This window comes from Pteropus medius, unplaced genomic scaffold (genome assembly GCF_902729225.1).
Source record: "Pteropus medius unplaced genomic scaffold, Ma_sr-lr_union100, whole genome shotgun sequence".
NCBI classification, from domain to species: domain Eukaryota; kingdom Metazoa; phylum Chordata; class Mammalia; order Chiroptera; family Pteropodidae; genus Pteropus; species Pteropus medius.
Window position 1 is genome coordinate 1,544,713 of NW_024340696.1, and position 14,044 is coordinate 1,558,756.

At 33.8% G+C, this 14,044-nt stretch overlaps 1 protein-coding gene and 2 pseudogenes across 1 annotated transcript in view; 2 read left to right on the plus strand and 1 right to left on the minus strand.

The window, feature by feature from the left end:
- Positions 1-14,044, plus strand: part of PRMT3 (protein arginine methyltransferase 3) — a 102,995-nt gene that overhangs the window by 70,054 nt on the left and 18,897 nt on the right. The gene's annotated exons all lie outside the window — the stretch shown is intronic.
- On the plus strand, positions 142-260 carry LOC120609543 (uncharacterized; annotated as a pseudogene).
- On the minus strand, positions 4,204-4,319 carry LOC120610450 (uncharacterized; annotated as a pseudogene).

The window sequence follows — 14,044 nt, forward strand, 5'->3', positions numbered from 1 at the left end:
CATTGAAGGAAAAGGTAGCCATTTCATAAGTGCATTTTTGCATAATTTCTCTTCACCTAGTTTTTAATTCACTGTTCTTCATCTGTATTCTTTCTGCTGTTATAATATCCAAAAATATTGTATTTTAAATATTTTATTCCTGTCTACAGCCATGCCACCCTGAACAAGCCCAATCTCGTCTGATCTAGGAAGCTAAGCAGGCTTGGGCCTGGTTGGTACTTGGATGGGAGACCACGTAGGAAGACCAGGTGCTGTAGGTGTAAAAAATAAAATTAAAAGAAATAAGGGATTGTAAGCTGACAAGGTCCTTGCAATCTGTAGGGTCAACCAAGTGTTGCCTCGCCTAAAAATAAATAAATAAATGGATAATAAAATAATTAAATATTCCAGAATTTTTTTTTTCAATTTTTGACATTTTTCATCTTTTTAAGCACTTTGGTCAATCTTTCTATATAAATTCCTTAACATTATTTATAATTATTCTTTTAAGGTCTGTTTGCAAATTCCCTGAATCATCTGTGAATCTACTTCTATTGCCTTTTTTTCTTTTTGAATTACGGGTCATATTTTTTGTTTCATCTCATATTTCATAATTTTATATTTTATGCTAGACATTGTATAAAAAATAGTACAGACTAAAATGGGTAATATTTTCCCCTAGAAGGGCCTTCACTTGTCTGGTAGCTAGGATGAGGGGCTAATACATTCATCATTTAATCTGGAGTTGAGTTTGGTCAGGGCTTTGTGCCACTGCAGTTAATTTCCAATGTCTCTAGCACAAGATCAGGCCCCACCCTCTTGCCAACTTCTGGGAAGACCATCAAACTAAGTTAAGGGAGGAAGACATAGTCAGGATTTTATGATGTTTGGGAGATCTGATTTTCAGGTCTCTCAATGTAGAGCAAAGAGTTAAAGGGGAGAGGAAAGGTTCTGATCTGGATTTGGCACGGTTCATTATCTAGTTGAGAACTAGTAGACAAAGTAAGGGCTGAGTTTCAAAGTGAATCTTGAAGAATAAACAGTCTAGCTGAGTCATGTTCTTGAGAAGATGGCATTTATTCTCAGAAGATGGTATTTAGAATTTTTTAAAAGTTAAGAAAAGCAAATAAAAATAAAAGTTAATGAACCAGAAATAAATTGTATGGGTTCGTTCTTTCTTTCTTTCTTTCTTTCTTTCTTTCTTTCTTTCTTTCTTTCTTTCTTTCTTTCTTTCTTTCTTTCTTTTTTTTGATGATACTTGGTAAATGGTAGAAAGATAACAGGCACAGATATTTAGCTTTGGATGAAGTCAAAACAAGTCTTTGAGTTATGATTTTCTAAGACTAATCCAGATGTTATTAATAGAAACATTTAAATGTTTATAATTCAAACTTTAGTGATTCCTTACTCATAGTACTCTTTGTTTCCATTTTACTTTTTAAATAAGCTTTAAATTTTTCTAATGGCATAAGAAAAAAATTCAGACGAGCCCATTTCTTTGCAATAGTGTTCTTTAAATCTTCTTTCAAGGCTTTTGGAAAGTCTCTGACAGTAAAAACCTACTAATTCTAAACTCATTCCTGGATATTTAATCAATTCCTCGTACTTTTGGGTGTAAATTGACCTTGTTTTGACCTTGCAAAGCTAATCAGCTCAAGAAACTAATTATTAAAACACATCTGTGCTGCTTAGAATTAGTAAGACTTGTCTCGAACTTGCATCATAGATTTTAGGGGGACATCTGGTATATATTTTAATAGGCTTCATTAAGTAAATTTTATGTCTTTGGTGGGGGAAGAACGTTTCTATTTGTGATTCTACTTTTACAGTCAGTTTTAGGTTTCTCCTTTTATAAATGACCATGTGATTGAGGGCATGATCCTGAACTTTCTACTTTTTTCTGAAACCTGAACTTTTGTAGTTAAGCTTAGATGGTGGTAGAATACTTAAATCTCTTAATTTATTCCTGGTAATTGTGTTTTGTTTAGTAATATGTGCTATAAGCTACAAGGCATTGGGAATGTAGTAACAAGCCAAACAGACAGTTCTGTCCATGAAGCATTAATGGGGAAACAGCAAAATGCATCTTATGAATATTAGATAAATCAAAGAATTATTGAGAATTTGATTGTATGTGATAGAAGCATAATAGTTATATAAGAAAATGTCCATACTTTTTAGAGATGTAAACTGAAGTATGTAGAAGAGAAATGACATGATATCAGGCATTTGCTTCAAAATAGTTCAACAAAAAATGGGGGTTGGGGCAGGGGGCAGAGAGAGTATAGATAAAGTAAATGTGGCAGATACTGATAACTGTTGACTATGGGTGACAAGTACTCAGAGGTTCTCTAAGTGTATATTTGTTTGAAATTTTTCATAGTTGGATATTTTTAAATAATCATACCAGTGACTAGTATTTAAGAAATACACATGAGGCAGAGATACTGCACTGAGATAAGTTATTTCTATACAACTCAGCTACTTGCTATAGGTACGAAAGCTGAACACATGCATACCCTGTGGCTTAACCATCTCATGCTTTAAACAACAGAAATGTGTCCATATGTTCACCAAAAGGCATGTACAAGAATGTCCATTGCAGCATTCGTCGTTATAGCCCCAAACTAGAAACAAGCCAAACATTTCATTGGTAGTTGAATGGATGAGTAAATATGGTATATTTATGGAGTAGTGTACATCAATGAAAAAAGGTGATCTTCACTATGTACTACAACACGAATGATTTTCATGAACACAGTGTTCATTTAAAAAAGCAAAAAGGACAGATACAGAAAAGTTTCAGTATTTAAAATTTTAAAATAAGCTAAACTAATATATGGTGATAAATATCAGAACAGTGTTATTTTGTGGGAGGACTTAATAATTGGAAAGGGGATAATAAAGGCTCTAGGATCTTGGGAGGGATCTGTATCTTGATTTGGAACTTTGTAAAAGTTCACTAAGATATATCCCAATGATTTGCTTACTTTTATATATGTGTTGTATATTTTATACTGGTATACTTCAATAAAATTTTTAAAAAATATATAGGTATTCACACTGGCTGAAAGAAATATCTCTGTATTTTTTGCATATATGTGATATTTCAATTAAAATATTCATCAAAACAAACCAGGTAAAGGACATCTAGTAGTCAGAAGCTTGATGAATAAAAAGAACTGAAAGGAGTCCAGCATGGCTAGAACAAGTAGACCATAGTATTTAAGAAATGTAGAGAGCTGTCCAGATCATTTAACACTTTGTACTATTTGGTCTTTTCCTTAGACCATGGCTGGAGAACAAATAGGAGACCTGGGTGGATATGAGAAGCCAGTGGGTAGGCTGTTATAAAACTCAGGCAAGAAATGACAATGACTCACACAAAGGTAGTTTTAGTGGAGGTGGAGAAAAGTAGACATATTTAAGACCTACCTAGAAGTTAAAATTGATAGGACTTGAGGATGTTTAGGTAAGGGGGTGAGGGAAAGAGGTAACAGTGGCGATTCCAATATGTTGCATTTGAAATGCCTTTGAGGTAGGCAGATAGTTATGTCCAGTAGGGAATTGGAATGTTCTTCTGTGGCCTGTCTTGTCAAGTCAGACTTGTGATATATTTGGTCCAGGTATGATATATGAGTAGAATCAAAGAATGTTTCGTAGGAGGATATTTTTAAAAATATCTCCCAAATAAACTGATGCTGTTTAACAATGCATTTTAGGCAATCATAAAATTACATAAATCATTCTTGAACTAGAGTATATGTTTTAACCCGTGCCGCTTCTTGAGGTTAGTGGACTCTAAAAGCTTTTTATTAAAAAGCAAATCCAGTGGAGTAGCATTATGTGTAAATATAATTTAATCTAAATTAACCATTTAATAAAAAAAGAAAAAGAGTTTGTGAGAGAAGTAATGTTCTAAATAGTGCAGATGATTCTACCCTCCATTTTAATTAGTGAACATGTGCCCCATAATTAGCACGAAGTAAAAAACACATCTGTCATTTCTTCAAATATTATCGGCTTCCAAGTATTTCTCTAGTATGAGCATCTTGCTGGACTGCATGTGATTGTTGTCTCTAAAAGTATATATTTTTAATACAACATGACACTCTGTTACAAGCCATCTACTTTTTTTTTTTTAGGCGAGGCAACCCTTGTTTAACCTCACAGATTGCAAGGACCTTGGCAGTTTACAATCCCTAATTTTTTTTTTATTTTTTACGCCTATAGCACCTGGTCTTCCTAGGTGGTCTCCCATCCAAGTACTAACCAGGCCCAACCCTGCTTAGCTTCCGAGATCAGACATTGAGCTTGTTCAGGGAGGCTTGGCCGTAGACCATGGACGGTGACTCCACTGGGGCGCGAACCCAGGACCTTCTGCGTGTAAAGCAGACATGCTAAACACTACACTATAGAACCACATCCAATATTAAACTGTTATTTAAACCTACCCAGAAAGAATGCAAAAGTCCATAAAATAAGGAACCTTGAAGTTGAGTAAAATGACTTGTCCTTAGAGTGGATGGAGATCCCTACACTTGATCCTCTTTTGAAAGCCATGCTGTAATTAAGGCCTCTGAATCTTTTAAAAATTCATTAACATTGATTTTGAAGCCTATAATTGAGTTATTTTATTAAAGGACTTGAACATAAAATTGTCCTAAAATACAGTTTGAGTGGAATGTTGAAATTCTTAAGCTACATTACAATCATAATTTACTTCTAGATAGGTTATGCTTGAAATCAGCAACACCAAAGGTCAGAATAAATTTATGAGAAAAATAATCACACCCAAGCAGGACTGAGATACTTATCTGAAGCACAGCAATAAGCATAAAAATTGTTTATTTACAATCTAATTAATAAGAGTGGGTTCTTGATTAGAGATACCAGGGGAGTTCTCCTTAGACTTATCTCAGAGGCTGCCAATAAGAATTATTAGGTTGTGATAATAAATGAGTTTGACCAGGTGTTTTCTTCTTTGATTCAGGCAGTTTTCCCTGGTCTAATGACATATAAGGAAGTAATCTTCTCAGTTCAGATTCCTTTTGACTTATGCTTAGGCAGATGCCATCATAAATTCTGACATTCAGATCTCCTAAAAATCCTTAAGCACCTAATGTTTTCAGACCTTTGTGAATACTGGTATATATTCATAGGAAGATGAGTCCTAATGGGAAGAGGAGTCAGGAACTGGAAAAATAAATTTTTGTTCTATAGGCCAGATGGCTCAGAACTTAGTGTTTACTAAAATCAGCTCTTCTTCCTCTTTTCTTGAAAACTGAATGAGCAAAGGACCAATCTTGAAATAGAATGTTGTTTTCTGAAAATGATTAAAATCAGAGGAAAGTTTAAACAGTGATAATGTAGCACTGTGGTTAAAAGCTTCAACTTTAGATCCAATGGGCCAGGTTTACCAGTATGACTTTAGAAGAAGTATTTAATTTCTCCAAACTTCAAATTTTTTATCTGAAAAGTGGAAATAACAATACCAATACTACATCCTACGTATTAGTTTAAGTACTAAATGAGATAATACATAAAAGCATTTACCACTATGCCTGGCACATTAGAAAATATTCATAAAATCATCCAATTAATATTGCCATTCACTTTTTTATCTTGCTGCTTTTTTATAGAAAGTATTGTTTGTTTTATTGTTAACTTATCCATTTGGTTATGCGGATTTAGGATTGCGTGATTTCATAGATTTACTTATTCCACCAGGATCAAATAAGCATAACTTATTTGACTGTAACACCTCAGAGAACAGTTTCTTTATAGGCAAAGGTGTGCAATGAAAACTCTTTGATGCCTGAATAGCTAATGTAGGAGAGAAATGAGACCTTCTTTCAAAATGCCATATTCATGTAAATCAGCTCCTCCTCAAAGCAAAATCACTCTTTTTGCCTGCAGTTTTGCAGTCACGTTTTTAATTTCTTGGTCACTAAGACAATGACGTAACTATTACAGAATGCCCTTTTCTTTAACAAATGATGTGTCCTGGTTGTCCCCAAAGGCTACATCACAGTGGTCAATCTGATTTTTCTTATCCTTATTCTTACATTCAGCATTCAACCCCATGAATATGAGATGAGCCAGACTGAGTTCCAGGGCCCTAGAGATGTAAGTCATTGTCTCACTCAGCAGTGTGCAGAGATTACAAATAAAAACAAACAGAAAACCCTGAAATTACAAATATAAAGCCATAACTTATAACTAGTATAATTACTTTTTTTAAAAAATCGCAGCCTCTAAAATGCAGCCTCTAGACAAACATAAATGAGTACTACCAGATTTTAGTTCTTACCCCAGGTGTTAGGTACTGTTTAGAAGGGCTCGGGTGGGGAGGTAGTAGTCATCTTTTTACCTCACTTTTCAAAAGAGATAAAAAAATCCTATTCATTTCTGGAAAATAAAGTTTATCACATCTTCTACCTGCTCCTCTTTTCCCGCCTGTTAGAGTTTCTTTTAATTTTCCTCTCTTAATTTATACTTCTAAAGACTTATAAAAACAAGTAGCATTTGGTGGAGTTTGATCACCTAACCATAAAAAGGAATTTTTAAATTTATTTATTTAAATTAGCTTCAAATAAACAGTACATTGGTTAGACATCTATATAGTTCATAAAACGATCCCTCCAATTGCTCCCTCCCTTGGCCCTCCACCTAGCCATCATATTAATGCTAACTGCATTCCCTCTGCCGTGCTCCGCATCCCCGTGACCAATTACCAACTACTAATTTGTACTTCTTTAACCCTTTACCCCATTCTCCCAATCCCCCAACCTCACTCCCCTCTGTCTGTCACCAAATTGTCCACTATATTTATGAATATGTTTTTGATTAGTTTGTTCTTCTTGTTCCTTAGATTCTGCATATAAGTGAAATCATATGGTATTTATCTTTCTCTGACTTATTTCACTCAGCATAATAACCTCTAGGTCTATCCATGTCATTGCAAATGGATTTAATCATTTTTTAATGGCTGAGTAATATTCCATTGTATGTATGAACCATAATTTCTTTATCCAATCGTCTGTTGATGGGCACTTAGGTTGCTTCCATATCTTGGCTATTGTAAATTGTGCTGCCATGAATATTGGAGTGCATAGATCTTTACGAATTATTGTTTTTGTTTTCTTTGGATAAATACCCAGAAGTGCAATTGCTGGGTCAGAAGGTATATCCATTTTTAATTTTTGAGAAACCTCCATACTGTTTTCCATAGTGGCTGTACCAATTTGCAATCCCACCAGCAATGTATGAGGGTTCCCTTTTCTCTGCATCCTTGCCAACACTTGTTTTTTGATTTATTGATGATAGCCATTCTGACAGATGTGAGGTGATACCTCATTGTGGTTTTAATTTGCATTTCTCTGGTGTTTAGCAGCCTTGAGCATCTTTTCATATGTCTATTAGCCATCCGTATTTCCTCTTTAGAGGAGTATCTATTCAGGTCTTCTGCCGATTTTTTAATTGGATTGTTGGTTTTTTTATTGTTGAGTTGTATAAGTTCTTTTGTATAATATTTTGGATATTAACCCCTTATCAGAAGTATCATTAGCGAATATCTTCTCCCATTCAGTCGGTTGTCATTTTGTTTTGTTGATGGTTTCCTGTGCTGTACCAAAACTTTTGAGTTTGATATAGTCCTATTTGTTTTTCTTGTGTTTCCCTTGCCTGAGGAGATATATCTGAAAAGAAATTACTGTTAGTAATAGCAGAGAGTTTACTGCCTATGTTTTCTTCTAGAAGTTTTATGGTTTCGGGTCTTACATTTAAGTCTTTAATCCATTTTGAGTCAATTCTTGTATACGGTGTAAGAAGATGGTCCAGCTTATTTTTTTGCATATATCTGTACAATTTTCCCAACACCATTTTTTGAAGAGACTGTCTTTACCCCATTGTATATTCTTACCTCCTTTGTCATATATTAAGTGAGCGTATAGGCGTGGATTTATTTCTGGGTTCTCTATTCTGTTCTATTGGTCAATGTATCTTTTTTTTTTATGCCAGTACCATGCTGTTTTGATTACTGTAGCCTTGTAATATAGTTTGATATAGGGTAGTGTGATACCTCCACCTTTTTTTTCTTTCTCAAGATTGCTATGGCTATCCGAGGTTAGGAATTTTAATAGTGTTCAGTTTTAAACCTCTGCAGCAGTCAAAAAATTAATTCCTTTTTTGTTCTGTTTTGATTTTTAAATTCAATAAATCTGCTGTTTCTTAAAAATATAATGTTTACTTATCATTGATAGTACTTTCTGCCTTTTAAGTAACTAGGAATGGGCCAATAGAGCCCTTATGTGAGTAATTTTTACGAACTTTAGAAAACAGCATGAAAAATGGAATATAAGGAAACATAAGTGTTGATGCCAAGTAGTGAGAAACATGATGTGTCAGGAAGCAGGAAGAGATAGAAATCTAGGGAAGCCATGGGTTTTAAGTGTCAAGCACAGGGGAAAAAAAACTTTTCAGGATGACTTTTTATTCAAGCAACATGTGTTGAGTACTAGTCCTATGTATTAGCTTTCATATTGAGCACTGTGAATACAAAGAATGTAGTCTCTGACTCCAGAGACCTCATTTAGTAGGAGAGGCTATATAAATAGATAATTGTAATACAGTGCTCTATACTAGAATTTAATAGTAGAAGCATATAAAAGATACCCTTGGCCTGACACCCTCTTACTCACTTTTCCTTTATAATTCTTTTCACATTTAAGGATTTACCTTAGGTATGACTTCTTCCCAAAAGCCTTCCTAATATCAAATGTACCAAGTTAATGGGGAGTGATTAATTGTTGTTGGTACAGACATCAGGAAATAGTTCTCTAAAGTAGCTGACATCTAATATCAGTTTTGAATGAAAAGAATAGGACATTATAATATAAGTAAAACATCATGGTTTTCTTTTGCACATATTATATCACTTCATCATTTATTTATTTGTTCATTCAATTAACAAACCTTTCTTGTAGTCTCTGAACATTCTAGGTTATTTCATGCCTTTGTAACTACATAGTTGTTTTCACTGTTTAGGTAGAATGCCCAGGCATTAAGCTCGGAGGTGAACACAGATACGGTGAGATTGCCCTTAAGAATCTATATAGGGGTCTACAATTGTACAAAAGAAATGGAACAAAAAGAATTATGAATACAGTGTTATTACAGGGAATGCAGGGACATTTAATGGATGTATTAGAATCTACTCTGTGGTATTAAGGAAAACTGCCCAGAAGAAGTAGCATTTAAACTGAGACATAACAAGTGAGAAGGAACTGGTTTAGAGAATGGAAGAGAGTGTAATAGGCAGGGGGCTGGCCTTAGATAGAGGGAAAAAACAGTGCAGTAAGGAATCTGGCTTCTGTAGTGGTGGACTATATAAAATATAATAACCCTTTTGCTGAGAACAACTGTAAGAGCTAAAAAATAAAATATTATCTGTTTGAAGGTAGTCAAGACTTAGAGAAGGAGGAAATCTAAAGAATGAGACTGACATTAGGGACTGCTTTTGCCCTATAGGCATTTACCAATTCAGAGGAAATAGCTAAAAGACTTGTATAGCCGTTTTGATAGCATCAGGTGGATAGGAATACAAAAAATGGGGCCCTTATAATTTTCCAATGCTTTTCATTGAGACCCTGAAAGACCACACCTAAAAATAGGGTAAAACACAAGTAAATGAGCCCTTGCATGGACTGTAGCCCAGCTTTAAATCATCTGGGTGATCCAGAAAATAGTTTTCAGTTTTAAGCCTTAAGCTCTACTAAACCCCATTATTAGATTAAGATGATCTTGGTTTTTGTTAGCTCCCCCACGTTCCCTCCGGAAACAAATTCTTTCTAGAAGTTTATTGTTACAGGTTTGAAATGATTTCTACAAACAGGTTTTCAAATGTAATGTTTAGAACATAATCAAAGGTAATCAGTCACACAAGGACACAAGACAGCATAAATCAAGAACCAGCTATAATAGTAGGCAATAAAAACAGAGCTCCAGGTGCTCCAGGTATTAGATATATCAGATATAGACTTTATAATAACTGTGCTTACTGGGTTCAAAGACAAAGGAAATCATCAATTTCAAAAAAATGTATTGCAAACATTTAAAAAATAGCAGATTTGAAAAAGAACTAAACAGATATTCCAAAACTGAACTAAAGATGAGTTTAGCAGCAGATCTTAACACAGTAGTGCAGAGAGGATTATTGGACTGGGATTTTAGATTAGGAGGAAATATCCAGAAGGAAACACAGAGGTAGAAAGATAAGGCATTGGCAAGGACAAGAGATATAGAGGATACAAGAAAAGTTCTAATTTATGTTTAAGGAGAGTCCCAAAAGAAAGGAGATGAAATATTTCAAATAATATTTGAAGAGATAATGGCTGAGAATTTTCTAAAACAAATGAAAGACAATGAGCTACAATTCAAGAAGCATAGAATAACCTGAGTAGGATTAATTTTAAAATCCATTTACTTCTAGGTATGTATTCAAAAGAAATGAAAACATATGTCCACATCCTTATGCATTATTCATGATAGCTAAAAAGTAAAAGTAATCCAGATGTGTCACCTGAAGAATGAATAAGTAAAATGTTCTATACAATGAAATGTCTGGCCATGAAACAGAATGAAGTACTAATACATGCCGCATCATGGGTGAACCTTGAAAACATCAGGCTACGTGAAAGAGGCCAGCCACAAAAGGATTCCATTTATAGAAAATGTTCAGAATAGGCAAATCTGTAGACAGGGCAGTTGTGAGAGGAAGATTGGAAAAAAGGTTTCTTTTGGGGGTAATAAAAATGTTCTGAAATTAGATTGTAGTGATTGTTGCACAACTCTGAATATACTAAAAAAAAAACACATTAAATTACACAGCTTTATTAAGACAATTTTTATGGAATGTGAATTATATCTCAATTTAAAAGAAGGAGAAGAAATCCACATCTAGATACAACCTAGTAAACTGTAGAAACCAAGGAGAAAATTTAAAAGTAGTCATTGAGGCTGTGAGTAGAGCATTGGAATTATCTTCAGAGGAAATAGTAAATAGATTGGTAGATGAGTCCTCAATAGGAGCAATAGAATCAGAAAGACAGAAGGTGGTTCATTGGTGACAATCCTCAATTTGCTGAAAGAAAATAACTGCCAACGCTGATTTTTACCCAACTAAAATATCTTTTAAGAATGAAGCTGTAATAAAGACATTTCAGATGAACAAATAATTTGTCCCAGAAACTCTACTAAAGGAAATACTAACAGGTATCCAGGCAAATTGAAAATGATCACTGAAGGCCAGAAATACAAGAAAAAATTTAAATTAACAAAAGTGGTAAATATGCACATCCCAGTAGTTCCACTCTTAGGTATGTACCCAACAGCAGTGAGTACATATGTTCATGAAAAGACATGGTCATGAAAGAATGTTCATAGCACTATTCATAAAAGCTTCAACTTAAAACTACTTAATGCCTGTCAATACTACACTGGATAAATAAATTGCTTAGTCACATATACCTTACAGCAGGATAACAGTTTAGGTAATATACAGCAACATAAGTGAATCTCAAAACCAATAGTAAGGAAAGTTAGCTGGGCACAAAAGACTACAGGATGAATGATTCCATTTATGTTGCAGTATATTATAACAGAAATTAATCTGCTCTTAGAAATCAGGATAGTAGTAAGATAACTGGTGTTGGTGAGGATTGGAGAAAAAGGAAACCTTTCACGCTGTTGGTGGGAATGTAAACTAGAACAGCAACTGTGGAAAAGAGGATGGAGGTGCCTCAAAAAATTAAAAGTAGAACTGCCATATGATCCAGCAATACCACTTTGGGTATATATCCAGAGGAAATAAAAAAAGGGATCTTGGAGAGATATCTGTACCCCCATGTTCATTGTAGCATTATTCATAATAGCCAAGATGTGGAGACAGCCTAAGTATCCATCAACAGATGAATGGATAAAGAATTGAGATAAATAGATATACACATATAGATATCTATACACGTATATACATATATATGCATATTATATATACATGTAAAATGGTATATTATTCAGTCGTAAAAAGGAAATCATGCCATTTGTGACAAGGATGGACCTTGAAAGCATTATGCTAAGTGAAATAAGTCAAAGAAAGAAGGACAAATACTGTATGCTATCATATGTGGAATCTAAAAAAGCCAAACTCATAGAAACAATAAAATAGTGGTTACCTGTGTCTGGGGGAAATTGGGAGATATTAGTCAAAGGTTACAAACTTCTAGTTATAAGTTAAATAAGTTCTGGGATTTAATGTATATATGGTGATTATAGTTAATGATACTATATTATATACTTGAAAGTTGCCAAGAGAGTAGATCTTAAATGTTCTCACCACAAAAAAGAACTGATAATTATGTGATGTGATGACGGTGCTAGCTAACACTATAGTGGTAATCATTTTGCGATATATATGTATTAAATCAATACATTCTACATTTTAAATTCACACAATATAATGTGTCATTTACATCTCAGTAAAGCTGGGAGCGGGGAGAAATCAGGATAGTAGATATGCTGTGGGGGTGCCTAGGATTAAAGGAATTACTCGGATGCTGGATGTTCTATTTCTTGATGTGAGTGTGGGTTTCACAGCTGTATTCTGTTTGAAAATTCACTATAATGTACACTTATGTGTAAAATTTTGACATATATATTATACTTTAAAAGGTTTTTAAAAAGTGAAGATATTGGTAAATCTCAATGAATATTGAATGTATAAAACAATATGTTGTGTTTATAGCTAGGAAGAAATGTAGAGCAGTTAAGGCATGGAAGGTATCACTTTATGAAATGTCAGTATTTATGTTTTAGACTCCGAGGAGGTGATCTCTTCTGCTCCCTAAAATCACCATAATAAGCAATTTTGAAATTACAAGAGAGTGATCTGAGTAAATTTAAAAAGAGTTTCAGTTATAATCTGAGAATATTTCAAGTAGATAAAAAATTAATTATATTGAAGTTTTTAGTAAAAGTACCTTTTGAAATATTTTTAGACCTATTATCTGTTTTGCTACTTCCCATATTGCTTGTTCTGTTTCTAACTGCTCAATTTGACAATATCCCTTGAGAAATATATGGACTTAATGTATATTGTTCCCTAGAGGAATCATGAAAGAAAAGACGCAATTTTTCTCTTGGGATAAAATAGAAAATTAATTGAAGAAGAAAGAGTCCATAATTTAAGGTGTAGTTAATACTGGGAAACAATCATAATATATAATTTTCATATTTGTTGTTTATGTTGTCTTAGTTAAAATACCAGTTATCACTAGCAGAGTTCATACTCTCTGCAGCAGCTTGTATGGCTTTTGTTTGTATTTTCAACTGATTGGTTCATATACAGTGATGTAAGCTATAATAATTTTCATGCATTATCTTCTTACTCTTCCTTTACTTGCTTTAGATTCATAAGTTGGCTTTTTAAATTCTAAATTAAGATTTTGAAAGAAATACTCCAACAAAAAATGAGTTGTATTTTTGTTATAGTGATTCTGCTGCATGGATTACAAGCACTCTATCTCCATGCTTGGATAAACTCCATCAAAAGCACATTATCCTCCTACTTCTGTGGACAGCTGCCTAATTGTATCTGCTGTAACCACACGCTGTTGGAACATGATACCAATGAAGAACAGAAATGATAAATTACTCCCTGCAGGTGATAGTGATAATGATAATTTTTAATTTCCTCTTCCTCATAAGGTCTAGTCTGATCTTACTTCATTGGCTGCTATCCTGTTACATACACACATGATATGTCCTCTTTAAAAAAAGTCAAAACACTAAAATACATGAGAAAGTAATTCATTTTTATTCGTCATTGTTTTTCAGATGAGCATGTATAAAATGAACTGCATCCAGCTTTATATGTATGAGATAAACAAGCAAAATATGGCTTAGAACAGACTTTTAAATGATTCATTTTACAAATGCTGTGTTATTCTCTTTTTGTGAAATCTGCAGAGACAAACAGTGCATTCTGAAACTATATTCTAACGCTTAG